General features: G+C 31.6%; 1 pseudogene; it reads left to right on the top strand.

The window, feature by feature from the left end:
• Positions 1-12,535, top strand: part of LOC126724045 (receptor-like protein 15) — an 81,887-nt pseudogene extending 69,352 nt beyond the window's left edge.
• Positions 12,536-16,666: the final 4,131 nt, after the last annotated feature.

The raw sequence follows: 16,666 nt of genomic DNA, 5'->3' as shown, positions 1-16,666 counted from the left end.
TTCACGTTGCTTTGGAGTTAGATTCCTTCACAAATGACGAGTCGGGTAGTCAATTGGGTTCCGATCAATGTTGTCAATACCTTTTTCCGGAATGCAAATTGGAACAAGAAACCCCCTTTCTCCTTCGAATAAAATTACGGGTCATTTTAGTCTATTTTAGTCCATTCCAGCCTAAATTGGAGTTTGGGCTTGTAGTAAGTTATCAGGCTATATCTTTCTTTTCTTTTCTTTTCTTTTTTCTCCCACTTATAAGTAACCCACAAAATACAAATTCCAAAGCAATTGAAATTTTAATTACAAGAAAATTTTGGCACCAAATATGGATTGATAGTAGTAAGTAAAAGAGTGATATTAGTGGTGGATCTAAATAAGAACTTGAAAAACTTTGCCAACTAAACTGTTATGAAAAATATTGTAAAATTTTTTGTGTATTGCTATTTTTTTTTTTTTTTTGAGAAGTGTTACATCAAATCCTAGATGTTAAGTTGTTATTGGTTCTAAATTCTAATTTCAACCCACCACAGAAATTATTTTTTTTTGCTATGATCAATAACAGCTTGTAATATCATGGTACTTAAGATTTGTTATAAAAATGGTGTGAAAAATGTTATGGATGTACTATTTCTTTCTCTATTTTTTTTCTTGTTTTTCATTTGATATAAAAATATTATTTTATTTATTGACTAATATTTGGTTTTAATTAATACTATTACAATAAAAAAAAAAAAATCATATTAGTTAAAATTTGGAGGCCTTTTATATACTTGGGGCTCTAGAAGACCGCCTTAATTACTTATATAGTATAGCGCCAACATTACTAAAATTATTCCCCCTAACTCCAAGTTCTGGCTCCATACTATGACCATTAGCAATAAAAGAAAAGCTACAAATGCAGACAGTGTACACTTGGCTTGGCAAAAATTATGATAAAGTGGATGATGATTTTTTTTTTTTGGTTGAGAAAAATGGATGATGAAATTGTTGTGCACTATAGTGTACTCTATGCATTTAATGGAAGTGAAGCTGGACCACTTATCTGGTGGCAAATGCGCTAGCAAGAGGCCACATTGCGAAGACAAAATACCTTGTATGGCCAAAGTCTTTTGTTTTGTCTCCATGTATACTTTTATTTATCTTCTTAAAAAAAATGTATACTTTTAATTTTAGTTACATGATTTAGTAAATAATCATGTGATTGTTTTCAAAAATAATAATAATCATGTGATTATTAAATAATTTTATGAATTATATATATATTTTAATATACATGTATATACAATCTTATAAAACAGTCACAAAATGAGCTGGAATTTCAACTAGATTTTAAAGAAAACTTTATTAGTTAAAATGTTCAAAACTTTGGCCTAGCCCCTAAACATACTTCCTTATATTTCTTAACCTTTCCCCACAAAAAATAAAAATAAAAATAAGAAAGACAAGTCTTAGCTTCCAACAACTAGAGGTCATTCCTCGTGTCTGGTTTGGGTTAATTTGACAAACCATTGACGCCATTGATGCCAAGTCTTCAATTGTTGTTGTGTAGGTAACGTTAAAGGAAATGTTTAGTTACTATAAAATTTATTTATTACCAAAAAAAAAAAATTACAAATTGATATGTGATAATGAATCTAATTTATTTATTTATTACCAAAAAAAAAAAAAAAAAGCCAATGCCAATAGCTGGAACTAGGGGAATATATCTTTAAGAGCAATCGTAATACAGAGATTAATCAACCATTTTGTTTTCCTCAAACTACAGATAAGAAACTAAAATTTCTGTCAAACCACAGTGGGTAAATTATAATTTATCCTGAATAAAAATTCATGTGGAAAATACGGGTCGCCCTGCCCAAACCGACCCAACCTACAACCTAATTAGCACGACCTATTTCTTATATGTTTAAAATGGCCCATTTTGACATGGACATGTTTTCAACTCAAACCCGATTGACCTGACCCAAACTGCACACCAGTTTTGCCACATCTATAAGATTCTCTAATTGACTTTAGGCATGATTATTTATCATTATGAAAGAGAGCATATATTAATAATTAAAAATCTTCCTTATTCATTATAAGGAATTATCACCTTTAATTTTATTTGTGAGTTGTGTCTTTTATGAACTCCCATGGTGTTTGGACCCAAAAATAAATCCTGTCAAAATATTGAAAAATCCTATTAGGCTAAATTTGGAACAGTACTATTCATTCATGCCAAATTTTTTACCATTTAAAACATCTCATTTGAAGTGTCTTATTTAAAAGTGTGAGCTTAGCTAATATGCCCCACTTAAAAGTGTGGTGTTCTTTTTTTCTTTTTCTTTTTTTTAACGTACTTTCCCCAATTGCTTCTCCTAATGTTTTAGTTTATATTAATAAAATAGAAATATATTCTCGTGGTAGTTGGTTGGAAAGTCAACATGGATGCCAAGTCTTTGTCTACGTCTTCTCAAGGATTTTAGAAGAAAGCACATGAATATAAGCTTTTTTTGTTTGTTTTTACATATACATTCCAGAAAATTGTTTTGTTTCTTAACAAACTGATGAACACAGAACCTTAGAAAAAAAACAATCCAAACGTTAATCAGGCTTGGAATTTAGTTGGTCTGGGCTTAAAAAAATGAGCTTGGCCCAACCCATAAACATGATTCTACATTCCCCAAAAATAGGAGTAAACCAAAACTCAGCTAAGTAAAAAGGCAACTCCTAGCTGTCAACAATCTAAGGAAATCGTATCAAAAAAAAAAAAAAAAAAACAATCCAAGGAAATTTTTAGGTGGAAGCACATTTCGGCATATAGGTTAATTTGTCAAAAAACAAAATTGACACAAGTCATCGTGGTTGGTAGAAACCGGAAAGACACGAAGTCTTCGACTATTGTAGTCTCCAATAATGCGAGTATTATCCAAGAAATCACAATATAAGGTGCAGGCTAGGGAAAGCACCATTGACCCCAAGTCCTTGGCGTCTTTGTTACGTTTAGCCGTTTAGGTCTTCCTAAATAATGCAAAATTCGTATATTACTAGTGGTGGGTGCAACTTTTTTGCCTGTTGAACGAAGACTAATCTTATAAAAAAACAAACAAGAGGAAAAGGGAGAATGATTAGAGTCCTTGAAATACTGACATATCATCTAATCAAGGACTTACTCATTTGATTTTTTCCTTGAAATAATGAGAGATGAGAAATTGTTCAAAACTGTCCTTGGAATAGCTCTATGAAACACGCTTTGCATTATAAATCTCTAGCCACTTCTTGATTTTGGTTAAATTCTCAAATAATGCAATGCTCTTAATACCAAGGGCATAGGTGATAGGTTAGTCATCACTAAACATTATCTAAGAAGAAAGTACTGTATACACCGACAAAGTCTTTGCCTTCTTGTTGAGGGTCTTCTAATTGCAAAATTATTGGCGAGAGGAAACAAATAACAGAAGTCAATGGTTATCACCACAAAGAACTAACGTCCGAATGGACTCAAAAGGGGCCGGAGTATAACTAAAAATTAAAAATAAAAATAAATAAATAAACATTCATATGGTATTAACAAACTATCAACTAAGACAAATACAAAAATCATTGTTTCTTAATATATTAAGAATTTAAGATGTTGTTTCTTAACACATAACACTATTATTTCTTAATACACTATAATTAAGGGAGTCAATTTCATACCGAAAACTATTTCAGTTTGACTAAAGAAACGATATATTTGGATACTAACTAATATTGTTGTACTATTTCACAATTAACACTATATATATATTACTAAAAGGAATGTAAATATATTTATTTTTAGTCATATCTCAACCACCAACCAACAATTTTTTTTGACTGTCTCTCTAAACTCCCTTATTCAAATGTTAAAACTTAATCCTTCATAAGTCCACACCTACCTAGTCTACGTATTATAGTTAGCTCTACTTTTAATTAAGTTTTATCTCTTATTATTATTATTATTATTATTACTATTTTTTTTTATCTTTTTTCTTTTAGTAATGTGGTATTACCTAAAATAGTATAATTTATGTCACAACTTGTTTACGTGACAAGTTTTGAGTAGTAAAAGTGTGTTCCCACATGAAACCACCATCATACCTTTATCATTTCTAACTCATAACAAAGACGAGTTATACCACAAATTGTATCATTTTATGTGTCACTATCGTTATTCTTTTTGCTTTCATTTTTTTTCTTATACAACGTTTTGCTTTTCTTTTCAGTCTCGTCACCATTTTTTTTTTTTTTAGGAACTTTAGTCCTTTCACTTTGCTTCAATTTATTGCCCTTGACTGACTACTCGATAGAGTCAATACTCAGTACTCACTGCACAGTTTCACATGAGGGTGACTATCTTTGAATTACAAATTCATTTGAAATTTCGACACTCCTCCTGCCTCACACACTCACACAGTCAACAATTGTGGCTGCCTCACACAGTTACTGCACTCCTGCCTCACATAGTCAACAATTGTGGCTTTGGATTTCTCTTTTTTCTTTCTTTTGACAGGGTTACGGGGAAAAAAGTAGTGAAAAAGGTAGTAAAAAAGTAGCCAAAGGGTTTGAAACACAGGCAATAAGTTTTTGATGAACACACAGGCAATAAGTTATATATTATAAGGGACTTAAGTTTCTTAAACCCGAGTTTTATTTGTAAATTAAAATTAAATTATTAAATATTTCTTAAATAATGGTAAAATATTAATAATTTCAAAAAATAGTGATATTTGATTATATTTACCCTCAAATAATGGATGTACTTTTTGCTTTTGGAAAAAAAGCACAAGCTATGATCTGAGAAAGTTGCATGTGTAGTGGGTGTAGCTTTCCTGCTTGTTGAAGGGATTAGATAAAAGGGAAATTAAGAGAAAAAGGAAAACGTGGGTGCGTATTAGATAGGGAAAAAGAAGAAGCTAGAAATGAAAAATTGTCCGAAAGTTTATCACTCAATAATATTAATGTCTAGAAAACCAAAAAATATAATCTAAACAAGGCTAGTACCAAAAGTTGTTTCAATTTGGTCAAAGAAATATTTCGAGATTATTTCAAAATTATGGTTAATTTTATATTTTATATATATGTACACACATATTTAAAAGTCTTTATTATAATTATAATTTTATTTGTCTCACATAATATATTTTAATAATCATAATTATACATAGATTTTTTTTTTCCTAAATAAGATACACCAGTTGTTAGAATGTTAAATAGAAAATAAATAAAATAGGAAAAAAATTTAAAAATTAAGGCTAAAGCCTACAATACAAGGCTGTGTTGATAGACAAAAGACAAAGTTTTGAAGAGTTGAAAACGTTTATTCAAAATTTTGAACTTTATCAGAGAGTTATTCACAACTTTGTATGGGACCACACCGTACAGGCCGTCCGAACGAACAACAATGAATTGGCCCGTAAAAACAAATTCTTTCTTTCGCTTTATTTTCAGTATCATATAAAATAAATTACCTTCTGGCACCTTTTTTTATTTAGAAAAAATCATCCTCGTAGCTGGGTGGAAAGACACCATGGTGCAAACTGAGAAGACTTATTCCAAGTCATGTGAAATAATGGATGTAACTTTTTGCTTTTGGAAAAAGCACAAGATATGGTCTGAGAAAGTTGTATGTGTAGTGGGTATATATAGGAGAATGGTGGTAGTGTTATTTCAACTCAAAACCTATTTTGCTTTGAAGTATAAATCAAAGTTGAGCAAAAACTTTGTCAGTCTTATTGTTATAGAAAATCAGAAAAAGAAAAAGTAATGGAGTTGCTGGGACGTTATTGGTGGTGGCTGGTGGTGTTAGTTTTGGTTCATTTTGGTATGAATGGTTGCTTTGGTTGCTGGGAGCAAGAGAGAATTGCTCTCTTGGAACTTAAAGCTTCCATTGTCAAATACACCGATGAATATTATTTTTCTCATTGGGACTCAGCCGACAAAGAGGGTGATTGCTGTGAGTGGGAAAGAGTCAAGTGTGACATCACTACTGGCCGTGTAATCAAACTTGCTCTTAATTTTACAATGTATTGGACTGGACAAAGTGGGGGAGGTTGGTACTTTAATGCCTCCCTATTTCTTCCCTTTGAAGAGCTCCAATACCTTGATTTGAGTTCAAATTCCATTCCTGGATGGATCCCAAATGAAGGTACTAAGTTTATATCTTAAAAAAAGTAGGTAGTATTTGTCAATATTTTACTTTTTTCTATTACCTCTTTGTTTTTTTTAATGGACGTGAAAAAAATTAGTTGCATGTTAGAATCATTTTATACTGTTTTGTGGGAATATATAGTTGCCGACATGCAAATTGAAGCATCTAAATTGCAGGCCTTGAAAGATTCTTTACGTTGGGTAAGCTAGAAGTGCTTCACTTGGGTGATAATAGTTTTAATAACAGCATTTTACAATCCTTTAGTGGTACTATTGCTTCGCTCGGAACTACATTTGGATTCCAATAGTTTGAATGGATCAATCCACATCCAAAGTAAAATTATCATTAATTAATTTGCAAATGAAGATTAGAAGAGTGTTTCATGCTTATTGAGAACGTAATATTTTTTTATTTCCTTCCTATATCAATCATTGAGATTTATACAACTAAATTTCACCTTTTTTTTTTTTCGTTAGTTCTTTTAAATGTTTATCTATGGAACTGTAGTTCCTTTAAGAAAAACTAAATTACTGGATATTTATATTATTGGGAAATGTTAGTGGGCACTTTCACCTAATTAAAAATTAGTATAAATTAATGAAGTGACTGAAAATATTACTTAAATGACAAGTGAAATTCAAAAAATTAGTTTTATTGGCTCTACATCTTAAAAAGTTGGTAAAAAATTTGACATAAATTAAAATGATTTGATATAAAGTTTTTTCTTAGATTACCCTATATTGATAGACCTCTTCTTTAAAATATATGTTTGTGTGTGTGTATATATATATATATATATATATATTGTTAGACGTCTTAAGACTCCATAACAATTAATTATTAATAAATTTAAGATAGATAGTAGGACAATATGTGGACAATTTGGCCGACAGGCCTAAGGCGCCAGATTTTTCTATTTTAGGCACAGGTCCAAAAGTCCTTGTTCAAGTCCCACTGTGAAGTTTTGCGTAGCCTGTTATATTTATTTATTAGACATATTTAAAGTCCCGTTTAATAGGGTTATTATACCCTATTAAATGCGAAGATTCAAATGATTGAATTCCGTGCTTATTTATTGCTGTGATTCCCAGGAGGTGTATGGAAATGTCATGGATGATTGGATTCTTAGGTGACAATCTCAAATAATGTGAAAAAAAAGTGTGACTTGGCATTCCAAATGAAGAAAAAGAATAGGTAACAATAAGTCAGTAATAAAGTTTGGAACTTTGCTTTTTGGTAAGTGATAAAATTTGGAACCTAGCATGTCATAAATTAGAAAAATCTTTCTAACAACCCATGAGAGCTCTTGAAGTTGAAACACTGACAAAATTTAGGGGGAAAATAGGTAAAAATGACAAACTATTATATGATGACATAAAAAAAAAAAAAAAAAAAACAAGCGCAGACACACACACACATTCACATGCCCTTTTTATTTTGGGTAAATAAGGATAACAAAAACAATCCCAGTGGGTCAAGTTATAGGCCATTCCATTGATGGATATGGGGCAAAAGGAAAAACAGATACATCATCAAATATAGAACAATTAGACTAAAATATTAGCAAAGTCATTCAATTATATAATATAATGTTAGTCAATGATGACTCTTTTTTTAAGCTGACTAGAACAATTAGACTAAAATATTAGCAGTCATTCAATTATATAATATAATGTTAGTCAATGATGACTCTTTTTTTTAAGCTGACTAATTAAGTATCATTAAACAAAAATAAAACGACAACAAAAAGTCATTTGATCCAAAGTCCAAACTATCTTCATCCTCTAAGAGAACGGAATGGATGAATGAGATAGTTCAAGAGGAATAATTCTAGAGATATAACCAATCACACATTTAATTTTACAATTTACTAAGTTGTGTCACTGTGAATAATGAATATTTTCTACTTTATGCGACTCGCTACTTCATGCAGACCACTCAAACTCACACAAGTCAACAAATTATGAAATTGGGTGTGGGAGTGATTGTGTACAAGAAGTCTAAACAGTATGTACAAGAATTTAACAACTAGAAATGAACATCACAATCCTTGTTAACAAAATGAATTTAAGATTCTCAAATTGAAATTCAACCGTTAATCTAGACAAATTGAACTACTAAAATCTACAATCTTTTAATTAATTTATTTTTTCATGTAGACTTCAAAGCATTTAACAACTTGGAGGAGCTCTACTTGGGTGGAAATTATATCAATGACTTCGTGAAAACGGAAGGTATGAGTATGACAGGTTGTCAAATACATGTTCACGAATTAAAATAAAATCCTTATTTTACATGGTATGCCGTATGCCTAATGAAACTGCAACATTATTTATTTATGAAACATTTTATTTTTCCCTATAGATTCAAACAGCTTAAGTAAGTTGCAAGTCCTAGATTTGAGTGGCATCAATTTTAATGCACAAATTCTTGAGTCATTAGCTGCCTTCCCAACATTGAAGATATTAGATATTGGAGGAAACGATTTGGAAGGATCGTATACTACTAAAGGTAAGTTATACAATGCTCATACTCTTATATACACAGTAAGATAATCATTACCAGCATAATTTTAGAAAACCATAATCTATTATAAACTTTTTATAAATATTTTTCATGAAATTTCTTTTTTTTAAAAAGAAACTAAACTCGTGTTCCTTAACATTTAAACCATTATAACCATTATAACATATGATTCTTTTGTAATTTAAAATAATTCAAATCTTTTATTATTCTCGTTAATAATTTTGCATCTCTTGCAATAAAAAGCTTCTTATTATAATGATTTGGAATCACTTGTTAAAATGCCATAGTCTTCGAAAGAACATAGAGATCTTTCGTAACTCAATCAGTTTATGCACATATTTGAAGACCAACGGAACTTGAAAAATGGCTGTCATGTTTACTTTACCACTTTCATAAGAAAATAACAAAAGCAGAAGTTTCAGACACTGAAAGTTTATTTCATGCTTTTGAAAACCATATTGTACAGATTTTAGATTTTAGAAAAAAAAAAAAAAAAAAAAAAAAAAAAAAAAAAGAAAAGAAAAAGGAATGAGTAAAAAGTTGTAATAGAAGCAATATTTACTTTTAAATTTGTTGACATTCTTGTTATAAAACTCCATCTAAATAGGAAAAATGTCTTTTACTATGGACAAATAATTCAGTTTTCACTCCTCTCACTGATGATGTTGATGATAAAAACAAAGTGGACATTTCTAATTCTTTCTTAGATTTGTTAAACCAAAATCTGTATATATTGCTTTTATTTAAACTTTACATATAGCATGCCACAGATCTTTCTAACAGTAGTAACTATTTCATAGTATACCATATTAATAATTTTTTTTTACAATTTCCATGTCTAAAAATTTTATTATTATTTTAGAGTTAGGTGCACTAAACAACCTAGAGCAGCTGTACTTGGATGGTTCATCAATTGATAACAGCTTCCTTCACAAAGTCGGAGTTATGAATTCTCTTAAAGTATTGTCAGTGCGATACTATAATCTCAACGGTAGTTTACCTGCACAAGGTAGGTTGCTTTCACAATGATATTACTTAGGAAAGCTATAATACTAGAATCTAATCAATACTAATCTCATTTTACAGGCTGGTGTGAACTTAGAAAGCTCCAAGAGATAGACCTCAGCAACAATAATTTTGAAGGGATACTACCTTCATGTATGGCAAACTTGACATCACTTCAAGTATTGGATCTCTCTAACAATCACTTCACCGGGAACATTGCCCACTCCCCACTACCAACTTTGACATCACTTAAGCACCTCTCTCTGTCAAATAACGACTTCTTGATCCCAGCCACAATGTCCACCTTTTCTAACCTCTCAAATCTTAAGGACTTATTAGGTGATAACAATAAAATTGCCTTTGAACCTGACTCTCATACTTGGATTCCAACCTTCCAATTACAGTTTTTGAGTCTTTCTAACGGACATAATGTCAATGGCACAACTCCTAGATTTCTTCATTACCAATATGAGTTAGTAGTGATTGATCTCTCTCACAATAATTTGGTCGGAAAGTTTCCCACTTGGTTGCTAGAAATCAATACAAAATTGGAGTCCCTTTTCTTAAATAATAACTCTTTCACGGGACCTTTCATGCTGCCGTATGATATTTGTCACAACATTAGGAACATAGATATTTCAGATAATCACTTACAAGGTCCAATCCCCATAAATTTTGGTTTAATTTTTCCAAATTTAGAATATTTAAACATGTCTAAAAATGCATTTCAAGGTAGTATACCTTCTTCTTTTGGGAAATTGGTTTTCTTACAATTTCTAGACTTATCTGAGAATCATTTATCAGGAACAATACCAATGCATTTCGGAATGGGCTGCCACAACTTATATTTTCTCAAATTGTCATATAATAACTTCAGTGACCAAATATTTCCCACCCATTTCAATCTGACTAATTTAGAATCTTTGCTTTTGGATAACAATCACTTTTCGGGAATGATCCCAAATAGCATCTCAATATTAAATAATCTTTTCACAATTGATTTTAGTAATAACCATTTTTCAGGCATGCTTCCAACGTGGTTGGGGAACATGTCTTTAATAGACCTTGTTATGGCCAAAAATCAACTTGAAGGTCCTATTCCAATCGAGTTGTGCAAACTTGTCGGACTTGAATTTCTTGACCTTTCTGAGAACAATCTATCTGGCTCTATCTAGAAAGCACGGACACGGCTGGGAGAATGCCGCACCCGAGTCCAACGCGATTGACCGCGCGTCGAAGCCGCGTCTGAGGTTTTTTTTTTTTTTTTTTTTTTTTTTTTTTTTCTCGCATTCATGCCGAACCGGGCTGATTCGGCCAAAATCAGGCCGTATCGGCCATATCCAGTCGTATCGGCCGGCGACCGATACGGCCCAAACAGGTTGGAAACGGCCAAAATTGGCCTTGAAACTCGCCGGAGCAACCAAAATTCTGCCCTTAGATGTGTTTCTTGCCTTCTTCTTTCTTTGTTTTGTGAATCAAGGTATATTAATGTGTTTTTTAAGAATATTTTAATAGTAAAAATATATAGAAAATATAAATAAAAAAATTTTTTAATAATTTTTTAATCGCCGAGTCCCGCCGCACCCGCACCCTACTTTTTCAAAAATTGCCGAGTCCTGCACCCGCACCCACACCCGCACCCGAATCCTGAAACGCACCCGTGCTTCATAGGGCTCTATTCCAACTTGCTTCAATTCATCAGATATTAGTTCAGTTTATCTGAATAAAAATTGGTTGAGCGGTCCAATTCCAGGTGCGTTAAAAAACAACTCTAATCTAGTTACATTAAATCTTCGAGAAAACCTCCTAATTGGAAACATTCCTGATTGGATCGGCAACCTCTCATCCTTGAGCATTCTTCTTTTGAGAGAAATCGTTTAAAAGATAGGATTCCAAATCAATTATGCCTATTGCAAAACTTAAACTTGTTGGATCTTTCCTACAATAAATTTTCAGGTACAATACCACATTGCTTGAGTAACATTACTTTCGTGAAATCCACCCAAAACCCTATTTTTAGAGGTTTCTCATTTCGGTTTTCTAAGTACCAAATTAGAATGCCATACTTGGAGACAAAATCAACAAATATTAAAGACTGGAATGATATGGGTTCTTTTCTGACAATTGTAAGTGAGACAGATGAAGCAGAGTCCACAACAAAGAATAGAATTGAGTCCTATCATGGAGACATTCTCAACTACATGTTTGGAATTGACCTCTCATGCAACAAGTTAGTAGGTGAAATCCACGTAAACTTGGAATGATGAGCGCCATCCAGGCAATGAAGTTATCACACAACAATCTGACTGTACCAATCCCTACAACATTCTCAAACTTGAAGCTGATGGAGAGTTTGGATCTTTTCTATAACAATTTAAGTGGTAAAATTCCACCTGAATTGACCGAAATTACCTTTCTAGCAGTTTTCAGTGTGGCACATAATAACTTATCAGGTACTACACCAGAAAGAAAAAATCAATTCGGGACTTTCGGTGAAAGTAGTTATGAGGGTAACCCTCTTTTGTGTGGACCTCCATTACATGATTGCACCAAAATCGGACGTCCTTCTACAATGCTAGTGGATCATGATGGGGAAGATGGTGGTAGTTTCATTGACATGGCTGTCTTCTACATAAGCTTTGTGGTGGTTTACATAACAGTGTTGTTGGGACTTGTTGTAGTTCTCTACATAAATCCTTACTGGCGTAGGGTGTGGTTTAGCCTCATTGAGGTGTGCATTGACAATTGCTACTATTTTGTTGTGGTTCGTTACCATAAGTTGTTCAATTTCAGGCTTGCATAGCCCTGCATTTTAATGGTTACATGTACGTGTGTCTCTTCCTAGTGGATTTTGAATCTGAAGTTTGAACTTTGAATAAATATTTCAGCAGTGTAAATTTTGAATTTGGCTATGTTACTCAAATTATGAAGATTGTGCCTTTTAATATTAGACCCCTGTCAAAACATTGTATTTAACCCAATTTTAAATCCAAGTTAATTATTAGATCTATTATGGAAGATTTAGGTTAAACACATAATCATCAATATTATGCATGTGCGAAACTTTAAAAGATACAAGATATGATGACCCAGAAAACTAATGAAACAAAATAGTTTCAAAGGAAAAACCTGGGGGAACTTTACCTTATAAATCCTATTGAGGTGAACAATTTCACTATAAGATAGATATTTATAGTCAAAATAACCTCATTCTTTGTAAATCTAACTATAGTTAGCAAACTAACTTGTGAATTTCATAGACATCTCTAATAGTGATCTGCTGCAACATGAACCTCCAGCCCACATACTTCAATGTCCCTTTGAAGATTTGAATCCAATGCACTTGATATTTGGAGATCAATAACTTGAATCCACCAATTCAGAGAGTGTGTGAGTGATCACCAATGGAGACTTTGAAAGAGCAATAAGTGTAAACCTTTAGATCTCAAACTGAGCAACTCCAAAGTCTTGAAAAACATGCCTTAGGATTTCCCTTAAATATAGTAAAATAGGTTTGAAACCTAGTCATTTGATGGGTTGAATTTCTAATTTTGAAATACAACTTTCGATCAATCAAACTTAATTACGATCGGTCAAAACTATTTAAAATTTGGTTCCTTGAATCAATTGGTTTCCTGTTCTTGCACACTTGAAGCAATACCTTGAACATTTTCTAATCAGAAAAAGGCAAAGTAATATTAGATCTCACACCAAACGTGGCCCTTTTTTTGTCTCACAATTAAATTCCTCCCTCATCAAGTTATGTGCAAACCTATTCAATAGTAATGTTAGCCGAGACATGTGTACAAAAAACTACAATTTGGATAGGTTTTTAAACATTCTTATATCATCCAAGTTATTGGCTCTTTTTTTTTTTTTTTTTTTTTTTGAACCAAGAAAAAACGAAGAATAATAAAAAATAAAAAAATTGATAAATTTCTTGGTCATCATTTCTAAAATAAAAAACATGTGATACTATAAAATGATAGATTGACTTTAATTGGGCATGCTCTTTCAATTCATGTAGCCAATTGGGTTTCTCCCTTGAATAAAATTACGGGCCATTTCAGTCTATTTCAATAAATTCCAGCCCAAGTTGGAGTTCAGGCCTGTAGTAAGTTATCACGCTGTATCTTAATTTTTTTTCACCCACTTATAAGTAACCCACAAAATACAAATCCTAAAGCAATTGAAATTCTAATTACAAGAAAATTTTGGCACCAAATATGGATCGATAGTGATAAGTAAAAGAATAATGTTAGTAGTGGACGTAGATGAGAACAAGTAAAACTTTGCCAACTAAATTGTTATGAAAAATGTTGTGAATTTTTTTGTGTATTTTTTTTTTTTTTTTTGAGAAGTGCTATATCAAATCTTAGGTTTTAAGTTGTTACTAGTTCTAAATTCTAATCTCAACCCACCACTGAAATTATTGTTTTGCTATGATCAATAACAGCTTGTAACAACATGCTACTTAAGATTTGTTATAAAAATGTTATGAAAAATATTATGGACATAGTATTTCTTTCTCCTTTTTTTTTTTTTTCTTGTTTTGTCGTTTGATAAAAAATATTATTTTATTTATTGGCTAATATTTGGTTTTAATTAATACTATTATAATAATAAAAATAATCATATTAGTTAAAATTTAGGGGCCTTTTATATACTTGGGTCTCTAGACAACCGCCTTAATTACTTATATAGTTATAAATTGCTCTTTCTACCTCCAAGTATTGGCTCCATACTGTGAACATTAGCAACAAAAGAAAAGCTCCAAATGCAGATAATGTTTACACTAGGCTTGGCAAAAATTATGATAAAGTGAATGATGAAATTGTTTTTTGTTTTTTTGTTTTTTTTTTTTTTGAGAAAAAATGAATGATGAAATTGTTGTGCAGCTAAGACAATTTTTTTTTTCCCGAGGCCCTACACTATAGTGTACTCTATGCATTTAATGGAAGTGAAGCTGGACCGCTTATCAGGTGGCAAATGCGCTAGCAAGAGGCCACGGTGCGAAGACAAAATACTGTGTATAGACAAAGTCTTTTGTTTTGTCTCCATGTATATATACGTTTTAGTTAAATAATTTATTAAATAATTATGTGATTTATTTAAATAATTTTATGAATTATATTTTTTAATAAAATTTTTATATACGGTCTTATAAAGGGTCACAAAATGAGTTGGAATTCCAAATATTTCTAAGCCTTTCCCCACGAAAAAAAAAAAAAAAAAAAAAGGTCCTGCTAATCCAAAAGACAAGTCCTAGTTGCCAACAACCAGAGGTCAATCTTCGCGTCTGGTTTGGGTTAATTTGACAAAATAGGTTGATAAAGCTCAAGATGGTGGGTGGAACCGTGGAAAGACACCATTGACACCGAGTCTTCAATTGTTGTCATGTAGGTCTTCTTAAAGGAAACGTTAAGTTGTTATAAATGACGAGTCATATAGTCAATTGGGTTCCTACCAATGTTGTCAATACCTTTCCAGTGGAACGAGAAAGCCCCCCTTTCTTATTCGAATAAAATTACGGGTCATTCTAGTCTATTTCGGTCCATTCCAGCCCAAATTGGAGTTTGGGCCTGTAGTAAGTTATCAGGTTGTATCTTTTTTTTTTTTTTTTTTTTTCTCCCACTAATAAGTAACCCACAAAATACAAATTCCAAAGCAATTGAAATTAATTACAAGAAAATTTTGGCACCAAATATGGATTGATAGTGATAAGTAAAAGAGTAATGTTAGTAGTGGACCTAGATGAAAACAAGTAAAACTTTGCTAACTAAATTGTTATGAAAAATGTTGTGAATTTTTTTTGAATTGCTTTTTTTTTTTTTTTTTTTTTTTGAGAAGTGCTACATCAATCCTAGGTGTTAAGTTGTCATTGGTTCTAAATTCTAATTTGAACCCACCACTAAAATTATTTTTTTGCTATCAATAACAGCTTGTAACAACATGCTACTTTAAGATTTGTTGTAAAAGTGTTGTAAAAAATGTTATGGATATAGTATTTCTTTCCCTATTTTTTTTCTTGTTTTTCGTTTGATATAAAAATATTATTTTATTTGTTAGCTAATATTTGGATTTAATTAATACTATTACAATAAAAGAAATAATCTTATTGGTCAAAATATGGGGGCCCTTTATTTACTTGGGGTCCTAGGCGACCGCATGAATTGCTTATAGTATAGAGCTGGCATTGCTAAAGCTACTCTCCTTAACTCTAAATTCTGGCTCAATCTCTGCATCATCTCATCCGTAAACCACACTATGGGCATTAGCAACAACAAAAGGCTCCAAATGCAGATAATGTTTACACTAGGCTTGGCAAAAATTATGATAAAGTGGATGATGAAATTGTTGTGCAACTAAGACAAAATTTTTTTTCCGAAGGCCCTACCATAGTGTACTCTATGGGTCAAAATGTACAAAACTTTAGCCTAACCCTTAAACACGCATCCTTATATCTCTTAGCCTTTCCCCACCAAAATAATAATAATAATAATAATAATAATAAAAAAGAAAGAAAAGAAAGAAGTCTTAGTTGCGGACAACTAGAGGTCATTCTTCGCATCTGGTTTGGGTTAATTTGACAAAATAATTTGATAAAAGTCAAGATGGTGGATGGAAAGACACCATTGACGCCAAGCCTTCAATTTTTGTCATGTATGTAATCTTAAAGGAAATGTTAAGTTATTATTAAATTTATTTATTACCAAAAAAATTATAGATTGATATATGATAATGAATCTAATTAATTAGTGTCATTCAATATGCAGCATGCTTGTGGCTATTTTAATTGAAGAACACTTTGTTTGGAGAAAATTCTTTGTCTTATTTTTGTCACGGAAATTCAGGAAAAGATAAATTAGATGAGTTGAGACATTTTTGCTTTTTGGCGGTGTTAGTTTTTGTTCAATTATATTTCAATGGGTGCTTTGGTTGCTGGGAGCAAGAGAGAATAGCTCTCTTACAAGTTACAACTCAAAG

The sequence above is a fragment of the Quercus robur genome, chromosome 4 (genome assembly GCF_932294415.1).
Source record: "Quercus robur chromosome 4, dhQueRobu3.1, whole genome shotgun sequence".
Classification (NCBI taxonomy): Eukaryota; Viridiplantae; Streptophyta; class Magnoliopsida; order Fagales; family Fagaceae; genus Quercus; species Quercus robur.
Note: the sequence above shows the minus strand (reverse complement) of the source record. Positions and strands in the feature narration are given on the sequence as shown.